General features: G+C 34.6%; 1 protein-coding gene across 3 annotated transcripts in view; it reads left to right on the forward strand.

The window, feature by feature from the left end:
* The window catches only part of DMD (dystrophin), a 566297-nt gene that overhangs the window by 308155 nt on the left and 245801 nt on the right, over nucleotides 1-12341 (forward strand). The gene's annotated exons all lie outside the window — the stretch shown is intronic.

The following is a 12341-nucleotide window of genomic DNA, read 5'->3' on the forward strand; positions in this document are numbered from 1 at the left end:
AGTTGCCAACTAACTTAAACTGATAGATTATATTCCAAGTATTTAACATTGTTTTATATATCTGTACTATCTCCACAACACAACCACAATAGTGGTTCTGACTCATGAACCAAATCTGAAAATGACAGACATAGCCTATTGAAGCAGGTTCAAAGTAGAAATGTTATCCTATATCTTTGAAGCAAATCTCTAGTCAAGAAAGTTTTTATTAAATCCTTGACCACATTCTTGATTACATTTCACAGCCTTTCAGTGTTTGTTTTAGATGCCAATTCCTTATTAAAAGCAATTTTTTTTGCAACTTGCCAATAATTGTGAATCATTCAATATGTAATCTACAAGATTATAACATATTACAGTAAAAATTGCTTTCTTTATAGTAGTGAAAAAGTTTTAAATCATTGCACCTAAGATTAGATATGTAAAAATTATATGAAAGTTTTAATCAGTATCTTGGTTTAAACTTTATAGTTTATAACTGAAACCATAAATGAATTAGATCTTAACATGTTTTTAATTAAAGTCTATGAACAAGGCCAGAGAAGTCAGTTTAGCTAAATATGCAGTAACTTCAGTAGATCTTCTTGCATAATGGTGATTACTTAAATCACTGATGACTACAGAAGTTTAATGTTACTTTTTGTATAATTTGTTGTTCATATGAATGAGTCACTTTAGCAGCATTTTTCTGAAGCAAACTTACAACTGATTTAAGACCCTGTTTAAATGAGAGAAGGGATACTCTTGATGTCCACTAAAAGAGAGGCACACAATAATTTGAAAGCTTTTTATTTTTCACTAAACTGAGATTTTTGTATAAACATTCTGTTTTTACCTGCTTGCATTTCTCCCATTACAGCAATAGCCATTTTAACTTTATTAGAAGTAGCTGTATTTTTACAAAATGGTGCTTTGCTCACTGTGGCCTGAGAAGGAGTTTGGGGAGTTTGGATTCTATTGCTGGATTTGGAGAAAGGCTGGGAGTCTAATGCTCAAACCCATCCCCCATAAGCAGATACAATCAGCAGCTCAAAAGGATTTGACACGAGAACCAAGGTGCTTTTGTCTGTATTTAGAACCACAACTCCCTCCTGGTGAGAAGTCCAGGAGATGTTTGTAGCTGCTGTGGCTGCTCTGTATTAATTGTAGCTAAGGGGGCATTTCTAAACCTGTTAATGCCTCAGGCACAAGCCCAGGTGTGTCTAATGTTGCCCAAACCTGAGAATTGCCATTCTTGCATGGGCTCTGCCAAGTACTAGGCTAAGAGAGAGTACAAATTTTTCTAAATACATTCCTTGCAAGCTTCTATAAAATGCATAGACATGTTAGATGAATTACTATAGTAAATATTTTATGTCTAAGAAGAGACTTGTTTAGGTGACTTGACATTTCCCTTTAAGATGTGCAAAAGTATAGGAACAAATATGAGCTGTGACATGAGTATCCTAGTGTTTGATTGCATGATGCTGTTACATTTCTAATATATTTTTAATTTAGTGTTTTGTATACAACTTTTGTAGTACTTCTCATGATTTTGCATTGCTGCAAACAGTAGTTGATAAGCTTCTCTAAGGCTTCTCTCTCTCATTTTTGTTGGTCTTTTGTGGACACTTTTTGTGTCCATTGATAAATATGGACATATGAAAGCATTGAGTCACCATAAGACTTTCACTTGGAAGATTTTCTGTGCATGTAGATTTTGTAGGTTTCTTTGAAGCACTAGTCAAGTATTTTGCTCATGCAGCAGCTCCTGAGTGGGGTCTTGAAAAACTGTCCTAAGTTTCTGGAGGGATTTAAAGCCATGTAGATGTGAGACTTAGGGACATGATTTAGAGGTGGGTTTGGAAGCATTGGGTTAAGGGTTTGACTTGATGATCTCAGAGGTCTTTTCCAACCTAAATCATTCTGTGATTCCTTTGTTAAAGAGCCCTGTGGAAAGAGATATAAAGTTCTTGGGCCTTTGGATGACTTAAATACCAATTTGTTCTGGGTTTTTGGGGAGGTTTCACTTTGGATTTTTGCCCCCCCCCCCCCCCCCCCATGCTTCAACTCTTCAGCTTTCAGGTTATTGCATAGAAAAATAAAAAAAGAGAAGGATGTTATGGTTTTGGGGATCTATTTAACTGTAAGAGAATATTTACTCAGTAGAAAGGAGACATGAATTGTTTTGTCATAGTCTTCAAGAAAGGCTAGTTTCCACTCAGATATGTATGCAATGATTTCAGATATATCCGTGTGAGTTATTTTCATCTAGACAATGAATAGTAGTATTCTGACAACTTGGTCACCTCACAGTGACAGTAGAAATAATTCCAAATTATATTCTTGACCATTTCTCCAGTATTTTACAAGAGGTTTTATCACTTTTTATGCGCATCTTAAGTTCCAAGAGGAAATATTCAGCTGAAGATTTTGCTTTCTCTCTCTATATTGCGAAGTTAAATGGCCTAAATATTTTATTAATATTTTCTTTTAAAAAATTAAGAGTTGCTTACATTGTTTCGAGCTGGTTTTCCTTAAACCTGTCATTATATCAGAATTGTGTGTCAGTGTAAAAAAAATGTAAAACCTGCTATTCCATGAACCAGTTTACTAAGACAACAGGCAGGCAAGCAGTGGTAAAATTCCACTTTGCCTTTTGGTAATAGTTGCCAAAGCAAGTACTTCGGTCATTAAGGCAACATCTGTTAGCTTGTATTTTGTTTTGCTTAAGTAGATTTGCAGTTGATTGTTGTGTGTTTACCCTTTGCCTTACTGTTGTGTTTTATAACATTGAGCTATAACCACTACCTCTCTTACCTTTAAGAGATAAGATGGTGAATGCTTGATGGTTGTTTCCCTTTTTTTCACTTGACACTTTTCAATTTTTACTTTTGTTGTTGATACTACAAAATACACTAAAAAGCACATGAACTGATCACTTGGGCAAAAGCCAGACTGACTTGTAAACAGGACTCTTCTTCTTTAGAAGCACTGACTTTCCAAGAAACAGCCATATTATTTAAGCTGAAGCAATTTAAAAGCAAGTTCTATTCTCTATTGCTTGCATTAACAAAAATAAATCTAACAGATGAACTGAAGCCTTCTCAAGAGGGGAAAAAGGGCAGTGATAGAAGTGACCATTAGAAATTTGCTATATACAAAAATGTTTGTTATGGTAGTGTTATGTTACTTCCTCCTTTGTGGGCACACACATTTTATGTGAATTACCATACAAAAATATCAATGACTGCCTATATTTTCCTTTCCTGTGAATCCACTAAATGTGCTAAATATCAAGCTAAAAACAGACTTAGGTCTTTCTTAAATGGAGTGTCTATTATGAAAATAATTGTATAACATACTCTGAGAATTGTTTAGGATTCCCAACCACCACTGTGTAATAGACATCTACAAATATTCACATCACCCACCAGTTCCTGTGGCCAAGCTCAATGGAGTTCAGGCCACACTACTGTGTGTGTGTATTGGGAGCTTTCACTGCTCAAGATGCTTTTTTGGCTCCTGAGACAATATAGAGGACATGCCACAACCCAAACATAAAAAGTAACTTTCTTTCCCCCAGTACAAGGTATGAACAGAGAAAAATCAGTGTAAGGAGAGGCAAGGAAATGTGTTTCTAAACCTGTTTGAAAGGTCTGAGGTACCAGCTCCCATGTTTTACTAGGAATGGTGTTAATTCTCTAATTTAGGCAGTTGTATAAGCACCTTGATTTTGCATGTCAGCTGGACAGTATAAAATGTAATTGGCCAAACAAACTAAAGTTATAATCAGTTCAAAAGTATGATGCATATACTTCATATGTAAATGCATAATAAAACAGTAATTCTAAGTGTGAAAAAGGGCATAATCTAGATCTGATCTTTCAGCAGCAAACTATTCCTAATCAGCTGCTGCTTGTTATAAAGACACAAATATTAGAATGTAACCTTTACCTGTACATGAATTTTGTAAGTATAATTTTGCTACCTGCACAGAAAGAGTTCAATCATTCTGCTGGAGACAGGTTTTCTTAATATACTGTACCCATCCTAACATTACTTTACTTTATGTTACTTGTGGAAGTAATCACATTTGTTTTCTAGTTCTATTGCATTCTGAGTGAGTAAAAACTGCATTTACACAGCAGCAGCAGCCAGAAGTGTGAATTTTGTTGAGTTATACTGAAGATTCATGGTTAGTTCCTAGTATCTAGGAGCCATCTCTGAAAAGCTTATCTGCTCATTTTGGCTTGGACTGCTCAAGTCAAGCAGCAAAAATTCACAGTCTCCAAGCAAACTCATCCTTTCCCTTTCCATTCTCCTGCTGTTTTGAAGCTTGGTTTGCTTTCCTAAAGTCTTTATAGTACCATGAGTGTGAGCAGCTCCAAAAATTCTCTATGCAGGCACGCTTTGTGGCCATGGGAAACTTGTTTACTTGAGAAGTCTGTTTACACGCCTGTACCTGCAGTTGTTGTCCTGGCTATAGAGCTGCAATCATGGAGGTGTGAGCAAGAAATCCTTGCAAATGTGACTTTAGATGAAGAAGAAAAATGTCATTTTCTGATGTAAACTTATTTTTTCCCAAAAAGAATACTATGATAATTTTCATTTTTATGCTGTGGTGATTTATTGATTGGTTTTAAATATAATTTTGCCAGGCTCAAAGAAAGTAGACATGAAGAAAGACTGCTTCTTTACAATGAACATGTCATGCTGAAGCTTGTTATTTACACCAGTTTAGCAATGGATTCTAATTTAAAATTGCAAAGTCTGGTGAAAATATTGTAATTGTAGGGTAATTCTTTTGTTTTGTGAGAGATGTTGATAATAAATTTATCTTTGTTTCCTGCACTATTTAAAGAAGAAGTTCTCAGTCTAGATCTTTGTCAGATGCTGCCTTTGGGAACTTCTCTTGGTATGAAATCTGTAAGCACTTAAGTACTTTTACTTCATCAGTAAAACTGGTCACACTAAACAAAAGTGAATCTCTGCAATCTGAGGTATCACAGTTGAGATTATGTCAAGGACCAAATAATTTTATACATCAACATGTTTATTCTGAAAAGCTAATGTATCTCTGTTGACTATTATTTTGAATAAAGCAGACAAAGATTTCAAAAAAACATTTAATCTGGCACTGTTCCGAAAAGTCTAATTTATATATGGGATCCTCATGCTTTTTTTATTAGAGGAGTGGGCATAAGAAGCCTTTCATTTTCATGAAACTAATTTGTCAATAAAGCACTCTAACTTCTCAAAAGGTACTCTCCAGCAAACTCTAAAGCAAAACTCTGTATTTGCTGCTTGTGATGCAAAAATGTTAAGCTTTTTATATTTAGAATATGGATGTCTTTAAAGTTACCTAAGACTTGTTTTCTGACAAGAGATTTAAGTATTTTTTGTTTTCTTTGTTCCGACCTGTTACCTTTATTTTAAATCCTCAGACAAGGACTATAAGAAGAGTGGGAATGGCAAGGTTTAGATGCTTTGATTTTAATTTATTACGTTTTTTGGTTTATTTTTTACTTATATCATTTCTTAATATATCCATTTTTAAAAGCACACCTAAAAAACCATTTGGTGCAGAGGGAGTATTTTATGATAATTGATAAAAGAGAGGTAACATATTTGAAAGACATTCTACTAACTGCTTACAATCTCAATCAAATATTTAGGTACAAAATATAAGATCAGTCTTACCAGCAATGACATCAGTTAACAATGCTTTGCTATTTTTTCTTCCTGACATCCCTCAGAATGATGACTTTTCATCACATATAAGAAAATATTGTAAAAAGAAGTAAATGAAGCTGCCAGACAAAGCTCATATAATAAGGAGATCTAGAAAGTCATCCTAACTGCTTATATTCCAATTTTATCTTAGTTCTCCACTCAGCTAACAGCACTTTTTTGTGCAATGCTGACCTCAGATCCAAGATGAGAATTCAATTGGTAGTAGTGAATGTTTTTGGTTTAATTTTTGAGACTTGGATATGCTTTCAAAATGCTGAATGGTAGGATGCACTGAAAAGGCAATGTGACCCAGAATAACGTGTCATTCATCATTTCCACCTTTGTGAACATATTCCTGTGATTTTTGAGAAACTCTTTATGATTATAAAAAGGAAAGAGTTCTTGAGTTATTTCAGGAGAGAGTAGCAGCAGTTATACAGTGTTTGACAAAAGGATCTATGGATCCTTGTGAGTTCAGGGATGAGTTTCTTCAAAGTTTTAGCATGAGTCTAAAGAAACTAAATTTTCCCACCACTTGAGTATATATATAGCCTAGTACTTTTATCTCTTCCAGAAAGGCAATAGATAATCTGTAGGTCTGCTAAGTCCTCCCACAGACAGAAAACAACCTCACAGCAAAAAGTGTTGCAGTTTTTGAATTAAATGGCTGGTTTTTGTCTGTTCCACAAAGGATTTGCTCAGATTTCTAGGCACCATGAATTCAGCTCATCGAAAGCTTAGTTGTTTTTGGTTTTAAATCAAAGAATCACGGAATATTCTGAGGTATGGTACCCACAAAGATCATCCAGTCCAGCTCTTAAGTGAATGGCCTATACAGGGATGGTACCTAGGATTTTGGTGTTACTAGAACCATGCTCCAACTGTAATGCAGTGTTAATGATTTAATTGTACACAATCAAAAGGAGAATAGGAGTTGGATCTTGCAGCTAGGCCATAGTGTGAGCAAGTTACCAACAGAAACTAAGCAGGAAATGCATTTAGAAGACCATTCCTTACTGCTCAGACATTTGCTATTTCACTTTTTTTTTCCTCATTCTTGGCTTTTATTTTGGTCTTGATTAAAACAAAATTCTGTTTATTTGTTCATAATTGCTGTTTGCTAAATGCTCTTTACTCCTTTCTGTTGAAAATGAGGATGGCTCTGGTGTTCAAGGGAAATTCAACTGGACAAAATCATTAAATAGTTTATGGAACGAGTTCTAAAGGGAGAGCAGTTTTGTGGCCAGACTTGAATAATAACTGAAGCTTAATGCGGGCAAATCAAAGAACTGCTCTATTTCAGAAATCTTCCTCTTTTGCACATGCAGGAGATGAAGAAGGAGCAAGGTACTAAAGGAAGAATAAGTTTGATTTATGAAAGAACAGAAATGTCAATTTTTGTTCCCATCCCATTAGAAAATTAAGACAAATGTGTTGCTCTTTCTCTTAAAGGTGAGATTTTTCTGCAGTAATTAGAAAATTTTAGTTTCTGTTTGAACAAGAACAGAAGCTAATGCTGTGTGCCCTGAAAGTCTAGCCTTAAATCTATTTCCTATTAGTCTGTAGATAAATTAACAAATTATAGCAAACTGATTATTGCTGTCATCCGAAGTTCATAGAAAAAATGAATGTCTTTTCAGTTCCCTCAATAGACTTCTTATCAGGCTTCATATCCTTTAAAACAAACTGATCAGAAATTAATAACACTGATGGACTAGTAGAGTGCCAGGAAAAGGAATTTGACCTCAGCTGTCATGTTTTGTTTGCATTGTTATTATTGTGATAGTTTGTTTGTTTTTTTTTCCCTGGTGTTTTCCCTGTATATTTGTATTTCTTCAGCTGCTGTGCAGGCAGTTCAAGATTTCCCCTCGCTGGCTTGCCACTCATGCTTGAAACCGAGGATAATTCAGTCTGCTATTAAATGCTTAGTCTCTCTTTGGAGGTTACCACCAAACATGTCAGGTTGACAACAGCAGTGCTTGCCTTTCTTGTGTGGCTGTTGTTTAGCTATGACTGAAATTTCAATCACATGTTTTTATATAAAGTCAGAAATAAATCAATAAATAACGAGTCCTCATTATTCCTGATAAGGATCAGTGGCACAAGAGGCTGATGGTTGTGACCCTGGCTGACCAAGGCAGACATCTGGGGAAGTGACAACACTGAGGGCAGGTTGGAAAGCAGTAGAATTAGCAATGTGGTTTTCTTGCACATCTCAAAATAGGCATGGTGAGAAATCACTGCAGAGAGGTGAGATTCCACTGGTAAATATTGAGGATAGAGCATTTATGGTGAATCTGATACAGGTGCATAAAATGGGAAACAGTAACTAAGCAAGGAATTTGTGAAAAGGAAAAGATTATGTTGTATGTTCATGTTGTTTGTCATCCAATATCAGTTACATTTTGACCAATACCCTAAATTTATATTCCCTGCCAAATTTAAGAAATCTGGAGCACTTCGTAACTACTAAGCATTACATCTCCTGCAAACTATAAAAAAAATATTATCTCCTGCAAATGATAAGGAATAATGGCTCTTGGAACTATCACTCTAGCTAATATTTCTTCCTGTGTGCAAGATACATAATCAGTTACATATCTGAGATACATCTGCTTAAGCACAGTAGTGCCCTGTGGCAATGCATTATGTGGGTCCACTTCATGGTTTTATTTTTATCTAAAATGTGTCATGTATTTCTGAGATTCCATTGGTTTAATTGACACAGTGTGTGGTAAAAGCAAAGTTTTGTGAAGGGCCTAAAGGGCCAAGCTTGCAATGCCCATGTCCTACTTTCTGCAATTTATCTTGGTAGTGTTATATGTTTGCTTTTGTCCTTATTTTCTTTTATTGTTTTTTTTTTCCTTTATCTTATTTTTTTTTTTTAATTCACATCAAGTCAGAGTCTAATTTAGTGTTGGGATTTTTTAAATCTAGCTTGGATGCATTTTCTGTACCCCACAACATGGCTTATATATTCTAGGCTCAGTTATTTTTTACCTTAAAATTTTCTTATCTGTAATGGTAAATAGTTCCAAAATTTCCATGAGTTCTTGGTGCTTGGAGCATGTCTGAGGTTGACGCTTCAGCTATGGTAATTAATTAGTAGCAGTGTCAGCTGATGAACCATATACCTTTACTGATTCCAATAAATTAGATCTATTTTTGAGGTAGTTTACGTGTAAGTTTCTCAGTGAGAATTTACTCCAAGGGATGAGAGACAGCTCTTCCAGTTCTTGTCTTCTCTTTTTTTTTTTTCTGTGGAAACAACAGCAGAATACACTTGTGAAATAAGGTGGCACTAAGAAATCATAGTTCAGATCTGCCTTTGGTGACACCCTTCCTTTTTATACTATGCTGACCCCTTAGAGCTGTGGACATTTGTCTCTGATATTTCTTTTAATGTTGGGGAAAATAAAATAGAAGTATGGAATGTATTTTTTGAATTTTGCTTTAGCTAAATTCATTTTCGCATCGTGTCACTGCTTTTATGTCTGCTGTTACTCTCCTTTCTGCTGGTTGGGACAAGGTACCCAGCCCAACTCAGGAAAGTGAGTTAAAGATGGACATAAATAGTTATTCCTTTCCTTTTTACTGTCTTTCAGATGCCACTGTGTATTGGAATCTTCATTAAGATGTGGGTCTTTATTTAAAATACTGAATTTCTTCAAGGCTACAGCTAGTTCAGAGCCTGTCAGACTATACTGCATTTAAATAGTCTTTGTAGTGTCTGTTGTTTTGAACACATCTATTGGATCTTTCTGCTAACACATTGCTGATGATTTTTTCCCATTTGGAATTATTCAAATTCTTCTGGGTTTGACTAATCTGAATAAATTTCCCGTTTTGCTCTTCATACATTTATCTCAGTGGTTCATTACTGCACTTAATACCACCTTTTACTACACCCTTGGAAGAGGCTCCTAATGCTCAGGGTTGAACATATTTACATTAACTACATTATGTACACTCAATCTCAGTTTTGTTTTATTCAAGAGGTTTCTGTAGTACAACTTTGCATCCTTGACTTGCTTCCCAAATAGCTGCTTGTAAAGAGGTTATGATGAACTTTATGGATTTCTTTGCATAAGCTGAAGTAAAGCTGAATCACCAGTTAAACTGATGAATGCATCAGTTATGTGTTCATTTCCATGACTAAAATTTGGAAAGTGGTTTGAGAACAGGTAGGCATATGTTAGGGAAAAGAAATTCATCTCCTCAGATGCTGGATAAATTACCTGTAATATATGGAGGATACTTGCAAGGCAGTGAGTACAAAATTATAGATCTCAAGCCGAATCAAGTATCTCTTTAAAATAAACACCTGATAACTATTTCAAAAATCATTAAGGAAGGAAACATTGCAAATCATGCACTATTTAAGAGAAAGATTTGGATGACTCTGCCAGAATTGCCTGTGAGCACACAAAGTTTTGGGTATATGCATTTTTGTCTTGTCTCTTCAAGCAGAATAGTCCAACTTCCTCATTCCCAGACTTAGAATTTTGGTGCATTTATGTCTCTCGCCACTCTGTTAAATGGTCCAGAATTGTTGTTTGAAGGGTTATGATTTCTCCTACTAAGAATTTTTGTCTTTGAAATTCATCCAAAAAAAGAATTGAGGTAGAACTATCAGAGAACATCCTGTTTCCTTTGAAGTCAGCTGAAGGTTAGCCATTCATTCTCAGTGGAGTTAGGATTTTCTCTGTAAGGCTTTTGTATCAAACACATGCTGAAGTTCTGTTGAACTGAGAGTGAGTTGAACACCATCTGAATTTGCTAAACTGGGCTCTGGAAATTCACTACTTAATTATTTATTTATATTTGCATGATCCTGAGGAACAGAACTAGAGCTGTAATTTCTTTCTATGTTTTTGAATCTTCATAATAATAAATTATTAGTATTTCCCTATATTATCATATACCTCTGGTTGTAGTTCCTGAAGTATTACCATCTTTCTGCAGCAGATCTATTTTAATCAGATTATTTCCTTATAGTGGAGAACTTATTCTATATTTCAGTTTTCTGTTGGAGTCTGAAACCTCCTGAAGAGTAAAAAATAAATGCATAAGGTATGGAGTGGTTCTTGCAACTAACATTTTTTATTGAACTGTATAAATATAAGAGGCAATAGGCAGGCTGCCTTCTTTCCTTCTTACTCAGATGCTAACCAGTTTTTTGTTACCAGCTGCTTCTGACCTGAATTTTACAGAGCTGTTTTTTTTTTTTTTTTCTAGTTAGCATTTTATGCTTCTTGAAATATGTTGACAGATACATGTTTTAAAATATTTTGAATCAGTCTGATCTGTCAGCATCTTTGTGTGATGTGAGTACTACTTGAGGCCCATGTTTTAGAGGGGAAAAAATTATGTGTGTGTTTATCGAAGTGTTTATTTAATGTTACTTAATATGATGCATGGTAAAATAAGAACTGTAAGTACTGCCAGACAAGTTTTCCAGCCTGAGAATTGAGGTTTCTCTCTCTTGCATGGTAGCAAATAATTTTTTTGCTAGGACATGGAGTTCAGCCCTCAGAGGCTGATGCTCCAAATGAAAACTACACTAACAGTTTAATAGTATCCTTTGTGAGCCCTAATTGATTTCATGTAATGCCATCAGTGCATTTCACAGTCTTATTAAATCTAGTTGTTTCTGCAGTAAGTAAGGCTAAGAAAACAAGTGCCTTTAGAATATAATTAATTCCATAATCATTTTAAATTATACTTCACTGTCTTAGAAAGCAAAGATTTTATCTCAGTAAATTACATCTGAGTAATTAATATGATGTTTATTAAGTGGTATTGTTGGCTGCCTTGGAATTTTGAAAGAATTATATGTTTTGGAATGCAAGAAAAAACTTAATTCTACGTATTATAAACCATGAAGTATGAAGAAGACAAACAGAACAATAATATTTTTGCTTATTTTGGTATAATAAGAGACTAGTTTTGTCTGTTTGGTTTAAGTTTTGATTTTAGGATTTCTTTTTCTGACTTCTCTCTTCAATAGGAGTAACAGAATTGTTAAATATTATCTTCCCATGTCTTATTGGGGCATTACTTGAATTATACAAGGATTAGACTGGGATCTGTTCTGTGGGTTCAGAGAACTGAGGGGAGAGGGTTGCTGGGTTGTTTGTTCTGTTGGATTTTGTTTTGTATTTTCTTTCCTTTGGATCTTTTTCTTTTTCTTTTTCTTTTCTTTTCTTTTCTTTTCTTTTCTTTTCTTTTCTTTTCTTTTCTTTTCTTTTCTTTTCTTTTCTTTTCTTTTCTTTTCTTTTCTTTTCCTAATTTAATGGTTTAAGATACTTCCTTAAAATCTGATTAAGGGCTATATAGAAAAGCCTCTGGAGTGAATTAATCAGAATATTATTCTGTGTCTATAAATAATTTTTAATGATACCTCATATGTCTGTGGTTGTTGAGTGTTGTTCAGATTCCCTTCTCTTTAACCTGGTAAGAATTATGATTTACTCTCTGGAAAACGATTGACTTTAATGAAAATTTATCAGGAGATTAAAAATCACAAGTAAACATAAACTGTTTTCAATAGCACAAAAAATAACCTGTAATTGATTGTAATTACAAAGGAATCTCCTTGGTTTCATTAATGGTTGTTCTGTAGC

This window comes from Vidua macroura, chromosome 2 (genome assembly GCF_024509145.1).
Source record: "Vidua macroura isolate BioBank_ID:100142 chromosome 2, ASM2450914v1, whole genome shotgun sequence".
Lineage (NCBI taxonomy): Eukaryota > Metazoa > Chordata > Aves > Passeriformes > Viduidae > Vidua > Vidua macroura.